Source organism: Ursus americanus, chromosome 8 (assembly GCF_024610735.1).
Source record: "Ursus americanus isolate L20-20 chromosome 8, mUrsAme1.1.p, whole genome shotgun sequence".
Lineage (NCBI taxonomy): Eukaryota > Metazoa > Chordata > Mammalia > Carnivora > Ursidae > Ursus > Ursus americanus.
The window spans coordinates 50,869,614-50,882,071 of record NC_142134.1 but is presented as its reverse complement, the minus strand read 5'-3'; the positions used below and the strand labels follow the sequence as shown (position 1 = coordinate 50,882,071).

The following is a 12,458-nucleotide window of genomic DNA, read 5'->3' as shown; positions in this document are numbered from 1 at the left end:
TTCAAAACTAGAGGGCCATTAAGGGCGCCTCAAAGAGATGTCTAAAAGTCAGGTCCTCTGCACCTGTCTCATGGCCTTACATTGCTCCTCTCCATGTCATGACCTTGACATGGCCGTCACTTCTGTCACTTGGGACACAGCTTAAGAGTCACCTACTCACTTGATTTGAAGGAGCCCACTGGGTGCTTTGCGTGACACACCCATCTTTGACTTCTTCGTGGCACCTCCCACCCAGAAAGCTGAAGTGTTTTACTCATTGGCATATCCTAGGGCCTACCGGCATACAGTAGGTACTCAATACACACTTACAGACTAAGTACATGGAAGTAGTCCAGCGATCCCTCCCTCTGGCTTAGAGAAACGACTACTCAAACATCTGGTTACATTTAATATCAGTTCGATAAGATTTATTATTCCAAATAAAAAGGCCATAGTTATGCTATGGTTGTTAAATTAAATGACATCTGCATTTATTTTGGGCACATATTTTCATACCAAGCGACTATTTAAAAACCTATGTATTTTTCAGTCATTCCAGAAATAATAATGAGTTTAATATGAGCTCTTCCCTGACCTTTCTAGAATTTGGACAAAAAACCACATAGTTAACTGGCTCTTATGTTAACCAAACTCATGCTGCTCTCACTAACACCATGTTATAAGCCTATACCATCACAACTGGAGATAAACTATCAGAAAAACTAGCTGCTAAAAACATTCTGGTGCTTATTCATTAAAGCCTCCAATGGGGGCGCCTGGGTGGCTCCCTCAGTGAAGCGTCTGCCTTGGGCTTGGGTCATGATTTCCAGGTCCTGGGATTCAGCTGCATCAGGCTCCCTGCTCGGTGGGGAGCCTGCTTCTCCCTCTCCCTGGGCCCCTCCCTCCTGCTCATGCACTTTCTCTCTCTCTCTCTCAAATAAATAAAATCTTTTTGAAAAAAAGCCTCCAATGATAATTATTTTTCATTCATATATTCGCTCTTTGACAAATGTTTAGTGAGCATCCAGGATTTCTAAGCCCTGGGAACACAAAGATGAAGAAGTAACAGTGTTGTCATTCAAGGGGCTTATGGACGGGAAGGCCGGGAAGTGAGCAGGTGCAATGCGGTGTGACAGCAAGGGTGGGATGGAAGAGGGGCGCAGGGCGCTTACTGTGGAAGCAAGAAGAGCTGGTCACCCTGTTCTGGGGAACCAGGTACCCAGTGGTCTTCCAAGTGTGGTCCCCAGACCAGCAGCATCAACGTCACCCGGGGCATTGTTAGACGTACAAACTTTGATCGGGCCATGCCACAGGCCTACGAATCAGAAATTCGGGGGGGGGGAAAGGCCAGCAATGTATGCTTTAGCAAGCCCTCAGGTCATTCGGACACACACTGAGGTGGCTGATGAGGAAGCTCTGTCCTGAAGGAGGAACAAAAGCAGGCGAGTAAAGAATACCTAGACAGTAAGGATGGCTGCAGGCAATGGGAACAGAGGATAAAAGCGCGAAGGCCAGAGAAAGCTGGGCGTGTTGTCAGAACGGTGTGGCTCAAGCTAGCTCAGAGCAAGAGATGGAGAGCAACAAAGATCATGAAGGGTCCCAGGGGTGATGCCAAGAAGCTGGCACTTCATCTTGAGGGCAGTGAGGAGCCCCCAGAGGGCTGGGATAGGCACGCCCGGACCTGCAGAGGATTTCAGATCACCTTGGAGGCAGCACAGAGAATAAACAGAGAGGCCACAGAGAAGGTAACTGGATGAGAGGTGATAGGGTGCGAAGGCAGGGAGGCAGGCCACCAGGAACAGCAGGGCTCCAGGCGGGAGCTCACTTACCCGAGGCACAGACGGAGGCAGGCGCCAGGCACACTGTGGGATACACTGAGCATCCCTTCCCCGGCCAGTCTTGCCTGACACACCCCCACACCCAACCAGGGCAGACGCCGGCACAGGAAGCGCTGAGTACTTCCTACCTCCCCTCCTGGTAGCACACAGCTCAACTGCCGGTCTTTCCCTACAGACAGACAGCTTCAGGCAGGCAGAGACCGGGGCCATCCCAGTCAGTTTCCACCCTGGTCCGTTTCCACAGGCAGCATTTGGAACAGCGCCCAGCGCTTCGGAAGCCAAACTGAATGAATGGAGCTGGCCAGGCCAGGAGGCCACTGAGAGGCCACTGCTCTCATTCGGGGATGAGACAACCGTGTCATGGGGAACAAATCAGAAAGCTTAGGACGGATGGAACATCTCCATTTTTCTCTAGTCTGTTGACACCATTCAAAACACAGAACGAAAACCTCTACGAGTCAATTATGTTGCGAAAATTTGACAGTACATTTGATCTGCTAAGTGGGGGCCACAAGCCCATCTTCCTCCATCTTCCTGTGGAAAGTCGGCAAGGACCATGGATTGAGCACTTTTGCAAGTGAAGGCCTAGGCCACAGTTCTAGGCCACAAAGACACTGCCACCTAACGAAGATAACAAGTTGTCTCTCTTTTTTGTTGTCGGAACAACTCCAAAACCTTGAAGGAGAGGACCAAGACATTTTAAATCCCACTGACACAACCTGTGTCTTTGCTTTGATTTTTAGAAATGATTCCAAGCAGGCAGATGTTGTGACCCAATTACAGGGTATTTTGGAAGTAGGAGGCCCCTAACTTGGGGGTGGAGCTGGTGGGCGTAGAGGGAAGGGTTAGTTACTAAGCAGGCACTACCACCTGCCTCTCAGTCTTGCCTGGAATGTCACAGAGAAGGGAGCTGTGACAATCAGGAAGTAAGGCAGCTCTCCCCTGACCTGCTTCCTGTTTTCTCACCATTCCCAAAATAGACAGAGCTAAGGAAAATCATAAATATATTTCTCAGCCCTCCAGGGAAAGGTTCATTAAGGGCATAAAATTTGGGTCCCTGGGAAAAAAGGATGAAAGACAAAGCTATCGAGAGTCCTAGAATCAAGAAGTAGAAAGAGTGGAAAATAAAACCCATGGACAAAAAGGAACTAGAGAAACAAAAACAGTGGCCAATTCTTACACCAAAGCCTACTGAGAGACAGTAGGCCACAAACTTGGCTACCCTGGACTGTGTAAACTCAAGCTCTTTGGACTCAAAAGTTAAAGTTTTTGCTTAAAATAAAAAGTAATAACAACTGTTAAGATCTTACTTTATGCCAAGTATTATTCATTATGATATTCATATAGTAACACATGAAATCCTCTTAACAACCATATCATATACGGTATTCCTACTTACGGATGAGGGAACTAAGGCACTGTCAATTCGGTTCCCCGCCTATAATTCTGTAGTTCTGTTTTCCCCAGTCATGTGGCTACTAAATTGCAGAGCAATACTGGAACCCTAAGAGTCTGGCTCTTAACCACCAAATCCTACTCCTTCCCCACAGGACTATGTTGTACATGCATTTACTACAGGATATTTACAAGCAGCCTTGGCCTCTACCCACTAGAAGCCAGTGGTACTCCTTCCAGTCATGTCAGAAATGTCTCCAGATAGTGACAGTATTCCCTGGAGAGAAAAACTGCCCCCTCCCTCTTTGAGAACCACAGCTATAGAGATTTGAAAGGCCAAATCTCTAGGTCCCCTTTGGAAGGCATAGTAAATCCCAGGTGTTGGATAGAAGAAACAGGCTGTAACAGTTCTATGGAAGGAAGGAAAAATGGAAAAGGAGTCAGCTGAAGGGTTTTCTGTAGTGGGGGTTTTCCAGGAGTCCCTTGCCATGACTCCTATCCCGCGAGACCTCTCGACTCCCACGGGGTGAGGACAGCATTCCTTCCCTCCACTCGCTCAGACCTCACACACATGCCTGCACTGCAGCACCTTATCTTCAGCGCTCTGGTACATTCCTCTCTGTCTTCCTGAACTTCGCACAGTGCCCGGCACAAAGTATGTGCTCAATAAACATCTGCTGAACAAAGGCACGAACAAACGAAGATAAGGTTTCTTCTTGTCACCAAAACAACATCTGTCTCACTTGCGATCTGAAAAGTGTATAAATAAATAAAGCTTGGGTACTGGAGAGGAGAAGAGATTCTGGTCAGACATTAGAAGAATCTAAGGTCGAACCACTGCTTCTCAAAGTATCTATACTCCTGGGGCGCCTGGGGGGCTCGGTCAGTTATGCGTCTGCCTTCAGCTCAGGTCATGATCTCAGGGTCCTGGGATCCAGGCCTGAGGCAGGCTCCCTGGCTCAGTGGGAAGTCTGCTTCTCCCTCTGCCTCCCCCCAGCTTGTGCTCATGCTCTCTCTCTCCCTCTCTCTCAAATAAATAAATAAAAAGCATCTATACCCCTGTGAGTCCAGACCATGCCTCGGTTAGGTTCAGAAATTTCGTGTTGGTTCACTTAGGAAAAAATCAGCTCAAGAAACCTAACTCATCATCTCCCTGACAAATAGTACACCCAGCAACTCAGCAGAGCCACTGACTCTCCTGCCCAGGACAAAAGTCCACTTGGGAAATCAAATGCAGATCACAAGGCAAGAACAGAGCCAGCACCCGGGAACATGCCGGATGCTCCCCAAGAGATCCGCCATCAGCTGGGGTGCTGAGGTTCTCCTCCCACACCCACCACTCTGGCAGCCAGAAGCCTCCAGTCAGCCACAGGCAGCCGGAGAAGCCTGGACACCCTCACTTCACCTTTTTGCAGTCATCGGAAGCCTCTGTCATCCTAGCATTGCCTCGTGATTGGCGCATGACAACTAATCAGATTCTGGGGTATTTTATTTACAACAGAAACATTCTAGATTGCAATCTGTCCAGAGAGGTTACACAGCAAGGCCTAGTTTCCGACATATTTAGAAATGATATTTGGATTTTCTGCTACTCAATTTGTGCTCCCATGAAAGAAATGCACATTGAAGCCATAGTACAAAAGAAGTAATTCCACCATCAAATATGTGGATTTACGTTAACGTCCATTCTGAAAATGGATGAAAGGTGAAATTTTCACCTTTTTCCCAAATGGTGAATTTAGGAAGGTTCCTCACTCATAAGAGAGGAGATAGGAGGAGGGACCCCAAAGGACTAACTGAAATGTTTCCTGTATAATACAAGGCACACAGTTGGCCCTTAATTACTAAATGTTATTTCTTCAACCTGTCAGTCCCTCAGCAGCCCACGGACGCCTCCATATTGACTACAGTTACAGGGTAAGCATCACGGTTTACTGTAAAGGCTTTAGGGTAAAGGACCTCAGTTTCCTTATCTCTAAAATGGGAACAGCACCACAGCGTTTTGTAATAATTAAATAGGGTAACAGGGATAAAAAAGCTCTTAGCACAAAGTAAGAGCTCCGCAATTAGGTTAATAATATATTATCATGATGATCCACAAGATACAGATCTCATTAAACATAGATTTTCATTTTTTTAAATTTTTTTATTATGATATGTTAGTCACCATACAGTACATCATTAGTTTTTGATGTAGTGTTCCATGATTCATTGTTTGCGTATAACACCCAGTGCTCCATGCAATATGTGCCCTCCTTAATACCCATCACGGGGCTAACCCATCCCCCCATCTTCCCACCCACCTCTCCTCTGAAACCCTCAGTTTGTTTCCCAGAGTCCATAGTATAGATTTTTAAAATATTATCTGAAAATATATTACTTTCTTAACCTACTATTTAAAACACAGAAATAATTAGGGTTTGCAATTCCACAAGCAAATTACTCTTTTTTTTTTAAAGATTTTATTTATTATGTGACAGAGAGACAGCCAGCAAGAGAGGGAACACAGCAGGGGGAGTGGGAGAGGAAGAAGCAGGCTCCCAGCGGAGGAGCCTGACGTGGGACTCAATCCCGGAACGCCAGGATCACACCCTGAGCCGAAGGCAGACGCTTTAACGACTGCGCTACCCAGGCGCCCCACAAGCAAATTACTCTTAAGCGTCTGCCAGCAATTCATCAAGGCTTGCTCTGGAAGACATGATACTGCAGCCGTCCAACCACACTGGCTGTTACACCACTTGTGGTTCTATGGCCTTGATTCCATCAGCATCTCCTAGAATCACCAACCCCAAATTGCTAAAGCGTGCTGCCTTGGTAGAAAGAGGCCTGCGTGCAAAGAAACCAACACCAAGATCTGTCATTTTGAGGCCTTGCCTACTGAAATTCACATTTCAATCAGTTGTCCCCTCGGCTCTCTCAGACCCTCATCTTTCATTTTGGCACTTCCACTGACATTCTTGGGCTATAATTCAAAAATATCGCTGGTTCCCAGAGCGCTTTCAAAATTAGCTTCTTCTAAGCTCCTCAGACCCTGGGTCTATACAAGTGACCCTACATTCCTGGAAGGCCCAGAGGCCCCATCAGCCCACCAATAAGCTCCAGTTTGGCCTAGCCTCCATGACTCACTCTATCCCAAGGGCATGGCTCTCGACATGTCAGGCCTGGCTTCCCAGACTTATCAATTTCATGGACCATTAAGCTGCCAAATAAAAATATTCCCATCAATTCATAAAAGACATCTTACCCCCGAATCGGAAGGGTATAGTCTCAGAGAAAAAAGGATACATCTCATTTTGATACACTTACAAAATATTCACTACATCATTATTATTATTTTGATAAGGACAGCAAACGCATCACCAACGGACAATGGCCCATGGGCCTAATACTGTGCTTTGCACTTGTAAACTGTGTGTAAACTAAAATCCGATGTGTAGGGCAGCAATTCTGGAAAGGTTACATCCAACACCACTGGCAGGCCAAGCCTGCCTTCTCCAAAACAGCATCTCCCTTCACTCTCTGGAGCTCTCTGCAAGTTCTCTCCAACCTCATCATTCTAAGGGCACACTTCTCCTAGCTCAGCTACAAAACTGCATTCTTTTTCGTCAACTTTAAAAGAAAAACACAAAACCACTCTTCCTCCCCCTCTCAGCATTCCTAAAGCATACTTTCCAGTAGAGTTACACTTGAAAAACCTCAACTATTACCTAGCAGACAAAATTCTGCAAGATTTCCACAGGGGGCAAAGGACAGAATGGTTCACCTTATCTACAACCATTGTCAAATCATTAATAAACAAAGAAACACCTTAATCCGTAATTCCATACCATTCATTTTTTCCATGTTCTCTTCCCATCTTTGTCCATAAAGTCTGTACATTTCATGTACCAATAAATTATACAGAGACTTTTTTCCTGATGATAAAAGTAATGCCTGTCCTAGAATCTATTCAATGCTTAGAAGACCAGATTCAACCATTATGGAAGTAAGATGATGCAGAAAGGGAATGTCTCCTGTGAGTCTACAACTAAAGGCCTCTCATACTTTTAAACTGATGCAGGCTTCTTACTTTTTGCCAACTTGCAATGACTTGACTGTCTTCTACCCTCTGTGTCCCTCCTCTCTTATTTGGAGTTACTGCTCCACTCCTACTAGAGGCCCAGCCACCCCGTGGCCTGGTTAGTATCAGCAGCACTAGACTCACTGTCTGTTTACTATCAATCATTAAACTGTGGATAACAACTTCGGTGTCTCCTCACCTGCCTCACTTAAAAGTTAACGATGCTGAGTTTTGTGACCATCGTGAAAGCAAAGTGCACTACAAACCCCAAATGGATCGCTTTCCTTTGCTCTCGGCCCCATCATCATAAATTGCCAAAAGAAAAAAAAAAAAAAAAAGATCAGCCCAAGATGAGTGGGTGCATTCCACCAGCCACCACTTCTGCTACTCCAGGAGCTGACCATGGACATCTGGACACCTGCCCAATACAGGGATGGTGCTAACATGAAATGATGATAATTTTATTCCAGAGACCAAGGGCTACATTTCTAATCGAGGGCTGAGGAGAGAAGATGGGGACACAGAAAAGCTTGCCAAAATTTCACATCCGTGGTCCCGGCACCCAAGACACGTGACACCTTCCTCTGCGGCCTCTGTGGTGGTCTCTTTCTCAACTTATCTGCGTGCCCAAGAGCAGAGACCCCCCCTCAGAAGATGCTATAAAACAGTTTCAAATAGCTAATGTGCTTCATCCAAATCTAATCATCACCTTCTCTCCTACCTAGACTTGGCAGGGCCACAGAGTTCATTTTGTGACAATCATTCTTTAGCAAAAACTAAAAGGAAGTAAGGATTTGGCCAAAAAAAAAAAAAAAGGAAAGACATTCCTCAAAGCAAGACAGGCCAGACTCAGTGAAGCACAAAATGAGCTTCATCTAATGCTCTAAATGAAGCCCCCCTCCTCCGATGGTTGCACCACAAACCCCTGGAACAGGACAAAAGAACCCCACTGGCACCCAAAGGGTGCATTCTACAGCAACTCCCTCATTTTACAGATGGAAAAACTGAGGCCCAGAAAAGTAAACTGACTTTCCCAAGATCACAAAGTAAGTTAAAGTAGCAGGAGAACCTGGCCCAGAAGGCAAGTCTTGGGAGTCACTGGTTGGTGGTCTTTGCACCAAATCCCACCAGAACCTTGATCATGGAGAATCCGTCACTCTGACTCTGACAAACCATTTCAACTGACAGAAATGCCATCAACATGCAGAATATGCATTAATAAGGGGCACCTGGGTGGCACAGCGGTTAAGTGTCTGCCTTCGGCTCAGGGCGTGATCCTGGTGTTATGGGATCGAGCCCCACATCGGGCTCCCTGCTCTGCTGGAAGCCTGCTTCTTCCTCTCCCACTCCCCCTGCCTGCGTTCCCTCTTTTGCTGGCTGTCTCTATCTCTGTCAAATAAATAAATAAAAACTTAAAAAAAAAAAAAAGAATATGCATTAATAACACATTGAACATAAAATGGGTAATCTGGGTTTATCTTCCTCACAGTTAAGCGTATTTGTTGGTAGCACAACACTGTTGAAAATAAACGAGCATGAAAACAGTTTTTAAATCCAGATAGAAGATTCTTTAAAACATTCAAATCATCTTGAAAACATGCTGTTCCAATCAAATCTAGTTCCAAATAACAAATCAAAACTATTTCACAAGAGAAAGCTTATTTAATAACAATGAAACCCGTAGAAAATATTCTCATATGGGAAAAAACTTTAAAGTTCTATTGCTGTGCAAAGGACTGTTCACCTCCCAAGAGGGGTTTTCTGGGGAAGCTGACATTCATGTGAAAGATGCTGACACAAAGGATAATGTATGTGAGAAGCTCAACATCAGATTGACACAGAAAAGCATTGAACAAATGCTAGTTTCCTTAATCTGGAGAAGGAAAATAAGTATCGCCCACATATCTAGTAATACCTTCTTACAATACTTTCCTAAAAGTCCTACAGCCACGAAAAACTTAAGGGGTTATAACAGCAGGGTAGTCTATTTTAAAAGTGTAACTGGGGTGCCTGGGTGGCTCAGGTCCTGATCTCAAAGGTCATGAGTCAAGCCCCACGCTGGGTGAGAAGCCTACTTAAAATAAAATAAAATAAATTTTTTTAAGTGTAACTAAAAAAGATATAGAGAAAAAACATTCCATTTTTCTTAAAAGACAAATTTAGATACCCTGAAATCATAGTAATCAGCATAACCCTGTACAATATTATGGCAAGCCTTTCAGTATTAATTCCTGTTGCAACAGAAAAAAAAAAATCCAATGTTTGTTGTTTTTCTGGTGTCAGGAAAAGAAACATTCATTAAAAAGTTGAAACATGACATAAAAAGAGTAACAGTTTTAAAAAACCTTATCACTGCACATGTGGATTCTTGCAATACTTAGTACTCTTCTCTTAAGTAATTTTGTAGTCTCTTATTCATATTACTCCAGTTAAGTGTAAAGAACCAGTCTTTTACACTTCAGTTCATCGAGCTTTTCTACTGCCACTTTATAAAAGTTTCAGAAAGTGCTGAATGGTGTGCTGGCTCCTTGGAGTTGAATTATCGAGTTAAAAGTATCCTTTGGAAAAGAGAATAAAAGTTTAAGAAACTCCTTCCCTAGAAAAGGACCTCAACTTTAGAGTCCTTTCTCAAAGGCTCTGAGCAAATATCTAGGGACATCCCTAGATTAGGAAGACCCCCCAAGTGATTTTTGGGGGGTCACACAGTAAGATGATGACAAAAGGACAGCAATAGAAATCTTGAATCGGTTTCTCCCTGGTGTTCTGACTAGTAGCCCATTGTACTCTACTGCCACCTGTGTTCTCCCAGCATCTCCCCCAGCACCGAGGTTCCTCATCCATTTGATCAATGCCATCCCTTCAAATCAGTGCATTTCTGATTCTGCAAGTTACAATAAACAATTGTTGAACAATTACTGTTTTGTAGCTACAAACGGAAAATAGAACTAAGCTGCTACCTAAGTTCATAAAGAAATCCCCCTTTAAAGATTACGTTCCTGAAAGGCCAGCTGCACAAATTCAGATATCCTTAATTATCATGGCCATTTCAGGACAAGATTCAACATATAAGTCATTGACAAGGGAAAAAAAAAAAATCAAAGGCTTAAGAGACCCAAATCCAGAACAACAGATCAGGACGCCACACTGTTTGTTGGTTTAAATCAGTTAAATATTACAACAAATGACAAACCAATGCCAACCTCGCAAAGTTTCCTCATTTCTTGGAACTGAAGCACCACTGCTGGCATCATTTTATGATAATCCTTTAGGTATTCCACCTAAGTCATCAGGCGCAAATGGAAAGCCAGTGACTGAGGGACGTTTTAAAACTATGCCCTCCAAGAGCCCAGCCTCGCCAGGGCTTCCGACACTGGCCCTTATTCTCTTCTCAATTTTGGTCCTCACACCACTCGATCCATCCAAAAACGTCTGTGACAGTCGTGGCTCTAAACTGCGCAGAACTTGACTACAAAACGGCTACAACTCCAAATCTGATTTCTCCCATTTATTTTTGTTTCAAGTCCCACGCTCCCTCGGCCCTTCGTCCCCTGCCCCCTCAGTTCTAGAGAGCTTCATCGCGTTCTAGACCACCTCGCATTGTTTCTTTGGGACTCCGCATCCCTCCCTTCCTCCAGCACTGTTTTCATCGCACGAATGTCATTTCTATCGTTCAACCCTCCATTCCGCCCGGCGGGCAGCAGAGCAGCTTTAAGGACCCAGTGGCCAGCTTCCCCGATTCGGTCCCCTTCGCACAGCCATTTTCTAGTTAAAACGCTCTATGCCTCCGAGGGGGAAATGAACTTTTCCCCCTGTGATCTCTCAGCGCCTAGCATATGAACCCCCAAGAAACCAGCGCCGTCTCCAACTCCCCGGCAGGAGCGCGCTGCCGCCCCAAGAGGGAGAGCCCGACCGCACAGCGGAGGCCGGTGCCAGGGCAAGGGGGTGTGCGCTCTTCCCCGCCGGCGCCCGCCCTCACTTTTCCCCTCCGCAGTCCCCACCCGGACGCACCCCCTCCAACCCTGTGTCTCCCGCCCCGGCCCTGCCAAACCCGGGCTGCCGGAGGAAAGAGGGCGCCGGGAAGCAAGAGGGATGGAAGTCAAGGAGTGAGCCCTCAGTCGCCGTGCCACCCGGCCGGCCCTGCGGCGGGAGCGCGGGACGCACCGGACTCCGCAACGGGCGCCCGCTGCAGATGCGGCGGCAGCTGCTGCAGCTGTGGCTGCGGCGGGGCGGGCGGCAGTGGCCGCGCAGCCCCAGGGGCCGGCAAGAGAGGAGCAGCCGCCGGGGCTGCGCGCAGCCACTCGTCGCACGCCGCTGCCGCTGCCGCTGCCCGAGTCTCTCGCCAGCACTCCCGGGCCGCCCCGGGGTCCAGGGCAAAAGCAAGGAAGAAAGCGAGGCTCACCGGCGGTGCGCGCCGCGCTCGCTCCGGCACCGGCGCCCGGCGGCTCTGCTCCAGTCTCGCCTTTCCCGGAGCGCCCGGATCAGCTGCGGGTGCAGCGCACGAGCTTCCTACTTGAGACCAGGACGGGCTCCGGCGACTGAGCATGCCCAGTGCCGCTCCGCGAGTCCCGCGCAGGCAGCGGCGCCGGCGAGATTCCACTTCTCCAGGCTTTGGCGGCGGCTGCGCGAGGAGAGGCTGGAGGGGCCCGGCCAGGCGGGGGCCGAACGCGAGAAAGGCGGGGCTGGGGGCGGGGGCCGAGGAGGAGGGGGCGGGCCGCGCTCTTAGTGCGACCCCTGCAGGCAGAGGCTGCCGGGCCGCTGGGACCCTCGGTTCCCCTACTGCCTGGGAAGATGGCAGGGAAGCTGTGGGGACCTGGGTGTCGAGAGCCAAAGGCTGGGAGGCGCAATCGATGCAGCCCGGTATCCCCTCCATGTGGCCTGGCGTCTGTCTGCACCAAAAGGCAGTTGGGTAACCTCATTCCTGGCTAGTCTTTTCTCCCACATGTCTGCAATCCTTTATAATGCGAAAATGTACCCAGATGAGAGCTGCCCACACCCACCCAGCGGCAACTTGTAGGCGAGAACTTCTCCTTCTGCCTTCTTATCCAGAACCCCAGGCATATGCCACATACACACACCATTCCTTGATGTAAAAATCACAGCAGGATCACCTCGGGGGAGAAACATACCTGCAGGAGGGGAAAAGCATAATTTCCTTTTCACCCCCAGGAATATTACCTATAACTCGA

The 12,458-nt window shown here is 47.3% G+C and overlaps 1 protein-coding gene and 1 pseudogene across 8 annotated transcripts in view; one reads left to right on the top strand and one right to left on the bottom strand.

Moving 5' to 3' along the window:
- APBB2 (amyloid beta precursor protein binding family B member 2) overlaps positions 1 to 11,809 on the bottom strand; it is a 358,694-nt gene extending 346,885 nt beyond the window's left edge. For 6 of the 8 annotated variants that reach the window (XM_087864178.1, XM_045816074.2, XM_045816077.2 and 3 more), the window contains exon 1: positions 11,672 to 11,809. The gene's annotated coding sequence lies outside the window, so the exon portion shown is untranslated. The remainder of the gene's footprint in view (positions 1 to 11,671) is intronic. The other 2 variants (XM_087864181.1, XM_087864179.1) reach the window with 1 other exon arrangement.
- Positions 11,110 to 11,786, top strand: LOC148109583 (uncharacterized; annotated as a pseudogene).
- Positions 11,810 to 12,458: the final 649 nt, after the last annotated feature.